At 34.8% G+C, this 15679-nt stretch overlaps 1 pseudogene; it reads right to left on the reverse strand.

Moving 5' to 3' along the window:
- Positions 1-9210: 9210 nt before the first annotated feature.
- LOC110668547 (CDK5RAP1-like protein) lies at positions 9211-15679 on the reverse strand (annotated as a pseudogene).

The following is a 15679-nucleotide window of genomic DNA, read 5'->3' on the forward strand; positions in this document are numbered from 1 at the left end:
ACCTGGTATATTACACTATTTCGAAGACAGGTGTCGGTCCGGACAATCAAGGGGATTAGAACCACATTTAAGACACTTAGAAAAACCCTGAATGAAAATAAATAGTGATTCCTAGATAGTTAAGTATAAATAAGAAAAATAGAGCATAAAATGTTAAATGAGCCAAGGGTCACAGCGATGGGTGACCTTACTGGGAAGTGACTGCGAGGTTAGTCCTAACCCTACTTTTAAACCAGAAAATATAACGCTGTGGTCCTACGGACTATTGCGAACCGAGTGCAAAAGAGAAAATCACATAAAAGAGTTGATAAGTAGGTCAAATAATTAGGTCAGGGTTCCAAAAGAAATACCGAATTAGTTGCAAACCGGATCAATCTGGCGAGGGGCAAATTGGTCAATTCACTTCTAGAGGTGACTTCTGACCTAACTGTTCAATAAAATTGGAAAAACAGAAATTTTGGAATCGATAATTAAATTAAAGAAACAAGGAAAAATTAAGGAAAAAGAAAAAGAATGAAAATTTGATTTATTACCTCACTTGAATGACATCATATATGATGTCAAAATGTAATTATAATTTCCCCAATAATTGACAAATTCAAAATTAACTTTAATTAAACATAAAAACATAAAAAAAATGAAAAGAAATTTCATTTCTTCTTCTTCTTCACTTTTGGTCGAGACCCATACTCCTCCTCCACCTCCATTTGCAACCTCCATGAAAGCTTGGTCTCAAGCTTTTAATCCATACATTTAACCCTAATTTCCCCAAAAATTCTCCATAAACCTTGCTAATTCCATTAGAAAAGAAGATTGAAGAAACAAAGTAAGGAAGAAAAGTGAAGATTTGGAGAATTAGAAATCAAAGTTGAGGTTAGTAAGTAAACTTGAATTTTGTTGTTTAGATTTATGCACTTTAATTTCATTAGATTACACAATTGAGGAATTAGGGTTCTTGAGTGTTGAAATTGGGAGAAAAATTGAAGAAAATGGTCAATTAATGCCAATGACCTTAATTGAGGTTAGAAATGGTCACTTGAGACCAGTTGTGATGTGTTTGAATTGGTAGAAACTAAATGCAATTCGGATTGGTTAAGGGTCCCAATCTGGCAAATTGACCTAGGTCCCTTTCAGGGATCAAAACTAAAATTTTACCAACCCAATTGGTGTGAGGCCAATTGGGAATGAAAATAGATACATAATGGCATATTTTTCATTTAGAAACCATGCCCAGAAAATGACATTAACATAGTGAACAATTAGGTTAAACCCGGATATTGTGCACTGTCACAGTACCAAAATGACAAAATAAACAATTATTAGTTCATTTAGATATAACTTAGGCTAGACAGGTCCAAATGATTTAATTTTTGTAGCATTGGAAAGGTATGACATAGCATTACAACTTTCATGAAGAACAACAATCTAAATTCTGCCCATAACTAAGTCATTTTGCTACCCAAAATTAGTTATTTAAAACTGCCAGAACCTAAACAAGCCCAGAATTCTGAATTAAAAATCAATTCAGCCAGCCTTATTCAGGCCATATCTTAGACTACGAAACTCCAAATGAAGTGATTCAAAAAGGGAATTAAAGATAAGATAATAAGGAACAACTTTGATGAATGACACTTAGCCAAATTCTCACAGTAAACAAGCCAATGGAATAGTACAAAACATAGCACAAAAACTGAAAATTTGAAATTGTCATTAGGAGACCTAAAAAATTGAAGAGGCAACCAAAACCAATAAATTAGGTACTCAAAATGTGGTATATGGGTGTAATTGGAATTCACATACCTATTAAGCATGAGAAAGTCAATATTTTGACTTAAATAGTGCCATGAATAGTAGCCCCGAAATGCAAATTTTTAAGAACATGATTTTAAGTATATTAATATTAGAATTAAGTAGACATGAATTTATTTATTGGATTTATTATAAGTTGTGATGCTGAAATACTACAAATTGTGTGTTTTAGTTGAGAAGAATATGGAGAAAGGAAAGGAAATATCGAGTCAAGGCCTAGGGGCGACTCGCAGGAGGTTTGTGCACAACATAGAAATTTCTGTAAATTTTCTTCTGCAAATTATTTTGAATGAATTGTGATATTAAACTGTGACTTATTTGTATTGAAATTATTATTGAAAGGAACAATATGCTTTTGATCTAAACTATTGAAAAGATAAATTGTATGTGTTTAAATTACAAAGTAATGTTTAGAAAATTGTTAAGATAGTTTTGAAACTACAATGTTATGACCAAATGTCTGAATGCCTCACTAGTCTGACTAGTGAGAGGAATTAATTTTGTATTCTCTCTCTGGTTGAAGTGTTGAGGTGTGTGCTAGTAGAGGAAGAAATTTGAATGGGTACCCATAGATTTGAGCTAGCTAGCCTTGGTATTCCTCATAAGCCTCTGGCTATTGAGATGAACAATATATTGATGGCATGATATGACTGTGTGTTTTTATAAAAATTAGTTTTGTAACTTTTAAAGTAAAAAATTATTGACTAAATTTTAAATTGTAACTTATATCTGTTTACCATTTTCAATACCATATTTGGAATAATTGTGATTTAAATGATGCATAAATTAGTATTTTTGTTATGTTGTGCACCACTGAGTCATTGTACTCAGTGATATCTTTTTATTGCTGTCACAGATAGAGAGACTAGTAAAGCAGTCGAGTGAACTGCTAAGGACTACTGTGCTACACTTTGAGATTCTGTCGGGTATTAAATTATACCCTTTGTATATATATTTATTTTGATGTATATGACTGTATGTATAGGTTGTAAATTAGTCTTAAGCAGTTGTACAGAACTTATATTAATATTATTTTGGATTTCCTAATATAAATTTAGACCGACGAATGTAAATCAATCTTTCTTTAATGGAATGTGAATAAAATTCTTTAGTATTAGTTTTGAACATAATTGAGTTGAGAATTGACTTGAAATATGGAGTTTGAGAAAATTTGTGTTGATTTGAGTTGTGATGGTGGTTGATTTTGATGAAGTGAATTATAGGAAGTGCTTTTCTACATGTCAAAATTTTTGGTTTTTCTCAATTATAGCACTCTGTTGAAATTTTTATAAAATTTGCGCAAAAATAAAAATGGTCAAAAATTTTACCTTACTCTTAAACTTCGATTAAACATTTTTAATACCTGCTAGAAATGCTCACCACCTTCAAAACGTAAGAAAATTGTTTTAAAATCCCTTGTAGTGTATTTAATGAGTTATTGATAGGTGAAGTTCAGTAATTCATTAGGTATACTACGGGATCATGTTATGCCTTACAGAGGGGTAAGGTGTGACAAAGAATTTCCCTCAATAAATGATGTTAGCTCTGATTCATCCAGCATAGACTTAGAAGATGAACTCCATTTCTTCAGCATCAATGCCTTGCAATTATGCTCTTCAGCTTAGTCGGCAATCCCAAGTCCCCTTGTTTAGCTGTATATTTTACCACCAAAATATGAAAGACTAGTCTCAGTTAGGGGTGGCCATGGTTCAGGAACCGCCGGTTACGGTTCCTGAACCATCGGTTTAGGTTCAATGAAATCATAAACCTGAACCAAACCGTTAGAGGAAGGTTTGGAAGATGGTTCCTGAACCGCTGATTTCGGTTTGGGCCCGGGTTTAAAACTGTTTGAAGTGCAGTTCAAAAAAGAACGGTTCAAGACAGTTTGAAAGCAGTTTATGGATGGTTTAAGAGCAGCTTAGACAAAAAAAATTAGAGAAAAATTTTATTGATTCAAAATTTAAGTTATATTTGTAAAAATATTTTATTTTTTTTTAGAAATCTTTCAATCAAAATAAAATAAGAAAAAAAAAGAAAGAAAATAATTTATCTTTAAGAAAAATTTAATAAGTAAAGATTTGAACTTGATTAAAAAACTAGAGATGAAATTAATTTTTTTTAAAGAAATTAGCAAAAAGTGTATGAACTTAATTTTGCCTATGTATCCCTTCAAGATTTAGAGGAATAAAAATTTATAGTTCTATTACTTGCCTTTTTAAAAAAATTATATAATAATTGATAATTAAAAAATTATAAAAGAGAAAAAAATTAAAATAGAGGTTATTGGAAATTTTATTGAGGATTTAAAGTAATAACAAAGTAATTGAGATAGTATTGAAAATTTCAGTAAGTATATAAAATAATAAAGTAGGAAAATTGAGAGAGTATTGGAAATTAAAATGAGTGTAGAAAATAATTATTTAGAGAATCTGAGAAAAATTGAAAAAATATTAAAAATTAAAAAAAATGCGGAGAATAATTGTGTAGAGAATTAATGATATATATAAATGAACTAAGAGTGAGGTAATATATTTATTGAATTTTTTTATATTTAAATCGCCAGTTTAATCTAGCTCGAAATTGTCAATTCAATCCGATTCAGAACCGCCGATTCACGGTTCTTAAAAAATATGAACCTGAACCAAACCGTAGAAGGACGGTTTCAGTCCGATTCAAAGTCAGTTTCGGTTTTGATTGATTTTGGTTTTGTTTTGGCCGATCCAGTTTCAGTTCGATTTTGGTTCAAAACCGGACCATGGCCACACCTAGTCTTAGTAATTGGCTTTATGGATATTGGAGCATATCACAGTATGATGAATCCATCTATTCTTTATGAAGAAGATTGGATCCTTCATCTTGAATATTTCAGAATTGCAGATAGAAAAGTCTTTTGAACTGATCTGATTACTAGACGACCTATTAGAATTCAGTTTTTTCTAGATTTTATTATCTGGACAAGAGTTATTGGCACTAATTTGCATAGCAAAGACCTCCTTATTGGCTTTGATGTCTATAAGCAAGCTCAAAAGTTACAAATCCTCCCAACTAGTCTAAAATTCAAGAGATCTCTATAGAACCATTCTAAAGTTGTTTTCCTTATCAAAGGATCTTGAAGATTTTCAAAAATACAAAGATCTTTTCATTCCCTCATGTGTTGATTCACATGCAAATTTTTAGCACCCTAAGCCATTATGGAAAAACCAAGATTTTTTTATTAAGCTTTCTTTTAAGCTTAATGAAGATATTAATCCTACAAAGGCCACCCATCCGGGCATGACTCCTTCGAACCTTCACCTAGCACAGCAAAAATGCCAATAACTCCTCCAACATGGTCTCATTGAGCCTACTAGTTCTGAATGGGCTTGCTAAGCCTTCTACATAGAAAAGAGATCAGAAAGAATCCGTGGCAAAAAGAGGCTCCTAATTTATTATAGCCTTTAAATCATTACTTGAGAGATGATAAGTTTCCTTTACCGAAGATTGGTTCTCTGTTCACCCATCTCCAAGAAGCCCACATCTTCTCAAAGTTCATTCTAAAAGTAGGATTTTGCAATTGGGTATTAATCTAGCATATCAACACAAAATAACATTATGCATTGCAAATGTTTAATATCTGTGGATTGTTATGCCTTTCGAACTCAAAGTTGCTCCATCACTATTCCAAAAGGCCATGGTTCAAATCTTTGAGCTTATTCTACATTCAGCTCTAATATACATAGATGACATTCTCGTTTTTTTCAAAAGATGCTAAAGCCCATAAGCAATTATTAGCCCAATTTCATTCCTTGGTCTGATAATATGAAATAATGCTTTTAGAAAAGAAGAGCCATTTGGGACAGTTTGATATTGAATTTCTTGGAATGCAATTCAAAGATGGAAAGTACCAACCTAGTCCACACATTGCTCATAAACTGCTCAGGTTTTTTGATGTGAATCTTACTGTTAAGCATATCCAACAATTCCTAAGCATCATCAATTGCTTGAAAGACTTTATCCCATTTATGTCTAAGTACACTAGTCAGCTATCTAAGATGCCAAAAAAGTAGGCCTCTGGTTGCGGTAATGCATAGACAACAGCTGTTAAGACCTTAAAGCAAATCGCTCAAGATCCTCCACCACTCAAGATTCCCAATACAGGAAAAAGGATTCTACAGACATATATTGGTGATGAATTTTACAGGTGCAGTGTTGATAGAAGACTTAGATGGCAAGAAGCACATCAGCGAATATGCTAGCGGACAATTCAAAGAGTCTAAAAAGAACCATCAGACAATCTACAAGGAGATTTTGGCCATCAAAAATGGAATTAAAAAAATTTGAATTCCACCTTATTGGCCACTTCTTTTATATTATAATGGACAATTCATCCTTTTCAAAGATGCTTGAATTAAAAAATAAGGCTCTACTAGAACTACAACTTTTAAGACTAAAGAGTTGGTTTGATAAGTATGATCTTATTCCTGATCTCCTCACCAGACCCCAAACTTGTCACCTAAATTTTCACAATCTCTCCATTCCACTTATTCTCATGGCAGGCTCCTCTAAACCATTAAGTTTCTAACTTCCTCAGTTTTTTATTCCTGAACTTAAGACTTTTCCTCCAGGATGCACTCCTTCCATGACCTTATCACAAATTGTGGCTTATGCCAAAAATCACCTCTTTCATTTCCAAATTATTTCCAATGTTCTTCGGCAAAAAAGGGACAATTACACCCATTTCCAGTCTGATACCCCTTTCCTCATAATTTTCTGCATGGATCTTAAGGAGGACATACTCCTTGAAGAAAAATGGTTTCTTTAGTGTACGGTCACTCTATCTGCCACTGCCATTGAAATTCCTGTAGTGGCAATGCACAATTTCCTATAAGATAAAAACAACCCAAAGACTCTTATCTGTAACTTCCTTGAATGGTTCAAACCCCTGTCTCAGTAGCGTCAAGATCTTAAAAAAATCATGAATGACCACTATCTCTAGCAGAGGACGCTCCAACAGGCAATGGATGTCTATTCCATGTTCATTCATCATCGACCTTTCTTTAGAAATTCAGAAGGAATGCTATGGACTCAGAATTCAGTGTATAAATGGAGGACTTATTCACAGACCGTTAAGTCCAAGCCCATTAACTCATCATTCAGGAAACAGATCTCTGCATACTTGTGTAAGCTTAACACTTACCAGCCCTAGGCTCAAATGACAGACACCACTTCTGTTAGCCCAAAAGCAAAGCCCAAAATGGTTCCTAATTATGATTTCATGTGGCAAGATTCCCAAGACCCATATGCTCTAGAAAGCTTTGAAAACTAGACAGATGTTCCTATGTTTAAGGACCCAGATGATAGCAACGTGAGCCCCAGTCATGAGCCTATCATAAAGTAAAACATTATTCCAAAAAGAGCTGATAGCAAGAGCATCCAATGTTCTTTTATGTGTCTTTATTTAAAGTGTCACTGTTTATGTACTGGACAATTGAGCATCCAATGTTCATCATGTGTAGTATCTGTACTAGACTAATATGCTATCAACATTACTTTTGTAAAAGTGATTCCTTTGTGAATCACGTGTCCTTTGTATCCCTGCTCCACCTCTATATAAGGAGCTAGTTTGTAATGTTTGAGGCAGGACTCAATAAATTATTAGCTCTTCATATCAATAAATTATCAGCTCTTCATATATCTCTATGACTTTCTAAAAACCTTCTCTTCTCCTGAAAATCCTGGTTTATATAATGTTCAAATAATTCTCTACTAAAAATGAGAGATCCATTATGTTACGATTCTCTTAATTTAATTTTAATATCATAATGCAAAAGGACACCGCCTAATGTTTGCTATTAGCCATGTCGCATTGTGTGACCTTGGCATTGCATGAGTATTGTGGTGTTAAAGTTAAATTAAGGGGCTATCGGTTAGATATTATAGATTTATAGAAATTTTTTATACATTGCATTACCTAAATACTTTTATATAAAATTTAAGTGAATATGTTAGAGTTTTCTTTTAAATAATTAAATTTTAATTAATTAATTATATTTATTTATCTATAACCTTTTTTCTAAATGCCTTTAAAATAATTTTTTTTTTCCAAAAAATAAATTTGAATCACAGTCTCAAGCGCGCTTCAAGTAAGAAATCAAAGAACACGATATATTATTTACCGGAAATTAGAAGTTTTTTCTTTTTCTTTTTCCCTTAGATTTCTCCAGCGATCGTACCGCCTACCCCCGGTGGCAACTCAACCAAATTCAACATGTACATGGTTCTGGTACCATTGTCATCCCTAATCAAATGAGCTAAATTTTGTCACACATTCCTAGAAAACGTGCAGTGAGCACGTGACTAGCACGTGAAGGAAGCCCACCAGGCCACTACTATGCCCAGAGTCCAGAGATGAGAGATGGGATGGGAAGCCGAAATTAGTCAGCCTCTCTTTCCCGGCTCCACTTTTAACATAATACATATAAAGATGATGAAAGTATAAAACCAAAACCCTCGAACTGTCTTCATCATTTCTCACTAGTTTCAGTCTCTCTATTCCATGCACATTTCATTACACCTTCTTCTGCTGTGTAAATTTATTCCTTCCATCTTTTGAGTTCTCTGTTATGAGTTCTCTGACTCAACTTCTGCCGTGGCTGCTGCACCTTTTGGCATGTGGTCCTTTTCTTTTTTCTGCATGCGGATTTTGACCACCTCTCTTTTGCTTTCAATTATTGTGAATTTGTTGCATTATATTGTTCACGATTCATGATCATGAACAAGAGGATCCCAAGATAGAGACACAATTGTACTATCCTAAATGATTTTCCTTTGTCCAATTTTTATGCCAGTCAATGATGACATCACAAGTTATTATTAAATAGGATCCGCATATTGCTTATATCTTATCATAAATATGAGTATTTCACTTGCCAATTATGCCAAATAAACTGTCTAAATCACACCCAGTCGCAGTCCTACCTAATAATTGAGAATTCGCAAGTCCAGCTAAATTCAGTATGTGAGGTACATGAAAGATTAGGTAAATCTAAGGTCTACTATTTCATCCCGCTCCAAAGCTGTTGCAGCTGCATTTTAATGATGCTGCCTGCTTCTCTGGTTTCCTAATGAATGTTACGCGTTTCCGTCAGAAGAAAAAAAAATTTCTATTGTTGAAAAGGCCAGCATTCTTTCAACACTTCTAATTCCAGGATGATTAAGGAATGCCAATCAGCTTCCTAACCGGAGACGGGGGAAGAAAGAAATTCTGCTTTATTCGATTCTAACCTTAACAGGTCATCAAGTTCCACTTTCCCCAGAGATGCAAGTAATGTTAATATGCTCCAGGCAACAACGATAAAATTCCTTTGTCAGTGGAGCTCCAACTAAAACAATTACTCAAAAGAATATAAGGAAAAAGATAAATTTAACACTTAGAAAACTCTCCAGAAGGATTATATTCTTGGTAGAATTGAAAATTTTGCAGATGAAAGAGCTCAATCACTCGCATCTTAAGCTAAATTACAAAAAAATGTTTCAACTCTAAGCTATTCTGACAATGAAGATGGTCGGCCAGAATCTTCGAACTCATCTTTAAACTTCATGTTGCATGCGCTCACACGTGGGTCATTTTCACAGCAAGTCCAACCTAATACATCATATCTATCTAATCAGGTTAGGACCGCAGGCAAAAGATTGAATCTTCAGTAAGAAATATAAATAACAAGCAAGAAGAAGCCATCTTCTGATAATATCATTGAAAAATGGAAAATATCATGCTATGTTCACAAGCAGCTAGGTTTTCATCAACTTGCACAGGCTACATCTTGATCTGCATGGTTGTAAAACAAGCTCAATTTAGCAATAGCAAGCGCTCTCCAAAAAGTAATGCTTGTGTAGATTTCAATATATGAACTTCCACGAAATCTCCAATGACAGGATTCCACTTGTTATTCAAATCCACATCTCGATTTGGCACTGGCAGATTGGCAAATAAAACTCTCTCGCCTCTATCACTCTTGCCTATAAGTTCTGTATCTGCTCTTTTATTCAGCCCCTCCACTAACAGTAGTTGGATAGTTCCAATCTGGGAGTCATAACTCATAATACTGACCAGTACTCTTACGGAAAGCCTCGATAAGTTCAGTAACCCTCTTTTGCTTGACTTAATCAGCAACATCATCAACATAGTTCCCGTGGGCATGGATCTTTTTCTTCATGCTATATGCAAACATGTATGCCATATCATAACCAACAGCCCTGATAAGACTTATTGTGTCTTTGTGTTCCTCTTCTGTTTCTCCACAGAAACCTGTAAAAAGGAATCTGAATATTAAGAAGGCAATACTAAAACAGAGATTCAACTCCACTTGAATTGAAAGCAATAATAATATGGATCCCAAATGAAGGAGCAATTCTTATTTAGACCATCTAAAATCCAAATCAAAATTGAAAGCCCAAATGTATAATGACAAACAAGGAGGATGGTTAAGGTTGAGGATATTTGAGCTTTTCATCGCATATTAGCTGAGGCAGTTAACATAAACAGTTAAACACGTGAGCACAGAACAATACGATCACTAAGTACAACTGGACGTTAAAATTAGCACATAAATAAAAACCATGCCTAGAGAAATAAATAAGACCTGTAAGATTCCTGCAGGAACAGGCATGAATGTCCTATAATAGCCTGATTTACTTAATATTAGGCTCTGAAGAATATTAGCAAGCACCACAGATATATGTCTCAAGTCAACCCTTTCAGCTTAATGTTTACAAAACTATAATTTCATATCAGCCCATATCCTAAACTTTGTGAAAATTTTCAATTCTATCTAATTCTAAAAATTTTATCAATTTGCTCTATATTCTTTCAAATTGATAACATTTTTATCCAATACTTGAGGAGTGTGAGCCATTGCCGCTTCTTGTCAGCACTTAGAAGTACAAAAATCTTAGTTGGAAACCAACCCACAACACCCCCCAACACCCCCTGCCAAAGTACTCTAAAACAACAAAAATGAAACTGTTTTTGGCTACTCCTTTTCAAGTCAGTCTCTACATTATCTCTCTGTTTTTTCTTAGAAAGAAAGAAAGCTTTTATTCTTGGACGCCTCTTTCATCTCATGTTTATCATCATTTCTCTATTTCTAGTGTAAAACGAGAATAACATAGGCACAAGAGAAGAGAAGATCAACAAGATCTAAAAAGCAATTAGGTCAGACATGCTTGATTCCAACATCTACACACTGAAAATGGTAACCAGATCTTAACCACATACTTGCTATTGATAATGTCAAGTGCATGGTTACCAGCACTAGGGTTAGGGCTTCAATTGAAATCAAGTAGGAAGGGTTTCATGAACCAGAAAAATCAGCATTGAAATTGATGACCCAGATGAAAGTGGAACTGGATATGGGGTTTGAAGGTAAAAGGTGAATGAAAGAAGATATGAAATTGGATCAGTGCCCAAAAAGTAGGAGTCAAAAATGTTGCTTGATAAAATTTTGCGGGCAACAAATACTAAGCTATCTTGGCGGAAGAATGTCTCAGTAGTCGATACCTAGATCATCAAACAAGAGAAACCTCAGAATGGGAGATCAGACTAAAAAAAGATAAGCTAAATAATCAGATATCACAGTGATAATGATAAAGGAGTCTGATGTAAGCAAGAAGAAACAAAATTAGAGAGTAATTAACCACTTTTTTTTTCCAAAAACTATCAGGGGGATGCCGTTTAAAGAGTTGCCAATTCTCACAAGGTAGATTTGACGAGTGTAAGGGAGATTTATCTATAAGAGCTCCAAGATGGGCCAAGTCAGGTCACTGCTTGCGCTGGCAGCTTGGAAAGGAGGAGTATCCAAAAGAGTGCTGTTTTGTTGTTTGAAGGCATTGCAAAAATAAATCACACACAAACTCACAAAATAAGCAAAAAAAAGAATGATCAAATAAAGAATAAACAGATTTATGTGGTTTGGCAATGTGCCTACGTCCACGAAGTCGTTGTAGTCCTTTCACCATAAGAAGAAATCCACCTTACATCATATTAGGGTTACGCTTTGCTTCTCTCACCCCTCCATGCACAACATCCCCTCCTTTGCTGAACCTTCAAGTGTTCCTGATATGAGCCACGAGGATGACACATCCATATTAGCACATGCCCCTCAATTGTCGGTTAAAATCATTACCAAATAGAAAGGATATGAAGCAAATTGATAACGATTTTTAAAATTGGGTGTTAATGAAAATTCACAAAAAGCTCCTGATCAATAGCATGTTTAGGTCTTTCATATGTAACTATCTAGGCATAAAAGTGATGAAAAATGTAGATTCCAGTTCAACAGCAAATAAAAATTTATATGTGTGTGTGTGTGTGTGTGTGCATATATATATATATATATATATATATATATAGAGAGAGAGAGAGAGAGAGAGAGAGAGAGAGAGAGAGTCCCTCACCACATATAACATCACTGCTAATCCCGACATCTGGCATGATTCTTCTTATCTTTTGCACAAGATCTAAGTATGCCTCTCTAGTATATCCCCAGCGCATTCTCCCAAGAACTGTGCTACTCCCAGTTTGTACAGGTAAATGAATATATTTGCAGATCTTATATCTGTCTCGCATAACATACAATAAGTAATCTGGGAAATCTTTAGGTGGGGTGAAGTGTATCTGAACCGCATCTCAGGAAATTCAATGGAAAGCCAATCCAATCCAGGAGATCAGAAAAACGCAATCCCACCTTTTCCACCTTGCACATGCTGCTGGAAAAGCCTTCACTAAATTTCCAATTTGATACTGGTTCATATTCTTTTTCAATCCCAGATGCATATTATAGCTGTTTACATTCAGACCAAGAAGAGTTACCTACTTCGCTCCTTCCTTGCAGAGTTCTGCCACCTCCTTCACCACTGGACGTGACCGCTCTCTTCCTCAGGTAAAAGGAACAATGCAAAATGGGCACATATAATTGTAACCCCTCATCACTAAGACAAAGCACTAATCGAATTTTTGGAAATTCGAACTGAACTAATGTCAGTATAATTCTCTTCAAGTGAACTTTTGGCCATAGTTTATCTCTTCCAGTAATAGCAGTATTCTCTGTAAGCATCAGGTCCACAAACCACATCAACCATCTTATCTGCATCAAGTATCTTGTCCTTTAACCGTTCAGCCATACATCCCAAAACAACCACCTTAGGAGGACTAAGTGACTGTGACCTTCCAATAGCAACGCTGCTCTTCCAATGTCTCTTTAGAAACCAAACATAGTTCTGTCTCCGCCACACTTTTTGCTCCGCCTTGTCCTATATAGCACAAGTGAACATCCACAATTTCACTATAGCCTCCATATCGTTATTCATCTGACATCTATAAGTCTCATGATAAATACGGCCTCTTGAATGAATTTCAGAATCTGGAGAAAATTCTGAAGCTGATACAAGGCTCGACAGAAAGGAAAAAAAGAAAATTCAGGATATGAGTTTTAATTCACACAATGCACCACACCATTATCATAAAATGAAAATTTTGTCAAACAACATTAAAAAGATCAGCATATAAACCCTTCAGAGCATTATTAACCACAGTAGACGACCATGGCAGAGAAAAATCTGAAAAGAGGGAGCCATTTATCTTGAAAAAAAACTCGGACCTTATCAAATGTACCGAGCTAAACTTTGCTTTGAATTTCAGTTCAATGTTGATTGATTTCCCATGTGAGTGCCAATGTAGTAAAGAGTTTCCATAGTCCATTTCTTTAGATTTAGACCTATATGTTGTTTAATGGTAGACCATTTGTTGTTTCTGTTGTAAATATATGCAGATAGCAGTAGGTATAGACACACTAAACAAATTGTATATGCACAATGAAACAATACAGACATGATATTCAGGCCTAATCTCCCACAAAAATCCAATTAAAGCCTAATACGAAAGATGACTGTAACTGAAGCAACCCCTCTGTAGTCCGCACAATTGGGCACTAAAGCTTCGGCTTGGCCCAATATAAAGGGAGATACAAAAAGCAGGACATATTATTTAAGCTAAGGAATGCTCATGCGACGACTATACCACAAAATTGCACACACGACACACCCATGTGCACATATACATACACAGGCGTAGCTCAAATTCCAGGAAGACTAAAATGAGTAGCAATAAATACAAGAACTGAACTTTATCAGTATTGATAAGTGAAAAATCGCTCGATTTGAAACAACCCATGTTAATTTAAGTTTGCTCATTTCACCAAACACAGTCAAACCAATCTATACAAATAAAGTGAGAACTCACTGGGTATGCGTTTGGGCAGCAATGGTAAAGACTAGGACCATGGGTCTGATTAGACAACGAATGGTGAGAGTGAAACAATCTTCTGAAGAGATGAAGAGAAAAGCTCTTTCTTTTGAGGGTCCGGTGCGCGAAATGACCATAGCAATGGGAATTGTAAGGCTGAGGGTCGTTTGATGAGATAAATCTGATGCCGAAGAAGAAGCATCTACTTAGGATTTTGAGGGAGCGGTGAGGCAGGCTGGGAGAGATGAGGGGAGAGAAGAGGTCTTCGGAAGAAGAGAACCTTGGATGAAGGGGGTTAACACTGTTTTTCTTCATATGTGCCACCTGAGCCTGAGCCTGAGCCTGAGCCTGAGCCTGAGCCTCAGCCCCAGTCTAGTTGGCTAGGGATCGGCGTCAATCTGAAATCTGAACCTCCAAAACGCGCACCGTCTTCTCAATTTTCTTTTTTTAATAAGAAAATAAAAATTTAGTCAAGGAAAAAAAAAGGAAAACAGAAATTTTAGCAACACTTTGTCTTGGACACTCTTCATATAACTATCTATAAAAAAATTCAAATAAATCAATAATATGAATCAATTATTAAAAAAAATATTTTTCGTTTAAAAAAAAAATTACAAAAACTTTTTTATTCACAAAATATTTTTTTAAAAAAGTGTTAAAAAAGTATAATAGAAAAAGTCTAAATTGCATGGGATCCACTGGGACAGTTGCAAAGGATGGGTTCCATCAAGAAGCTGGTGGACCCCAATGGAATAATACATAACCCTTCCACATCCACACCCGCTGACGTGGCAACGAACCCCAACTACGTGAATCCTTAATTATCCTTTTTTTTTTTTCTTCCAGAAGATGAAGAATAAGTCGACGAGATCTGCAATCACAGTTGAAGTCATCAGCTGTGAAGTTGGATTCATATTATCATGTGTAGTTGTCTTTTTCCAATCCCTCCCAAGTTTCTCAATTAAAAAATTATTAATTATTTCATATAAGAATAATTAAATAATTATTAAATTAAATATTTATATTTAAATTTATAAATTCAGTCTATATATTATCAGTATAACTATTAATATAAATATTTAATTTAAAATTTTTTAAATTTGTCTTCATAGTTTATATTAAATATACCTTATCCCTCTTCACATGAGGTTTTAAAAATAAAAAATAGTTCTATTTGTATAATGTAAATCTCAAACTTTGAGATTTCTTATTTATATTTTCTAAATTTAAAGTTGCTAAATCAGTATTATATAGGTAGAGAGAGGGCTTTTATTCTTTTTTTTTTCCTTTTGTTTTAAGGTTCAGCCCTTACCTTTGCCACTCAGCCAGTCTCTCCTGCCCCTTCGGGTTGGGGGTGAGCCTCCCTTCCCCTGACTTGGTCGTGGTTTTCCTCCCCACTACTGGTGTTGGGTTGTAGATATGGGTTTTGATTGGTTCTTTAGCAGCTGGATGATAAAAGTGGAGGGTTTTTGAGCTGCTTGTGTTGGTTTTTTCTTGTTTGGCTTGCTGTTGTGTTTGTTCAAGTACATGGTAGATCAAGCAACACGCATCTGTTTCGGCTATGATGGTGTAAGGAGGTATTGCTGGCAT

This window comes from Hevea brasiliensis, chromosome 16 (assembly GCF_030052815.1).
Source record: "Hevea brasiliensis isolate MT/VB/25A 57/8 chromosome 16, ASM3005281v1, whole genome shotgun sequence".
NCBI classification, from domain to species: Eukaryota; Viridiplantae; Streptophyta; class Magnoliopsida; order Malpighiales; family Euphorbiaceae; genus Hevea; species Hevea brasiliensis.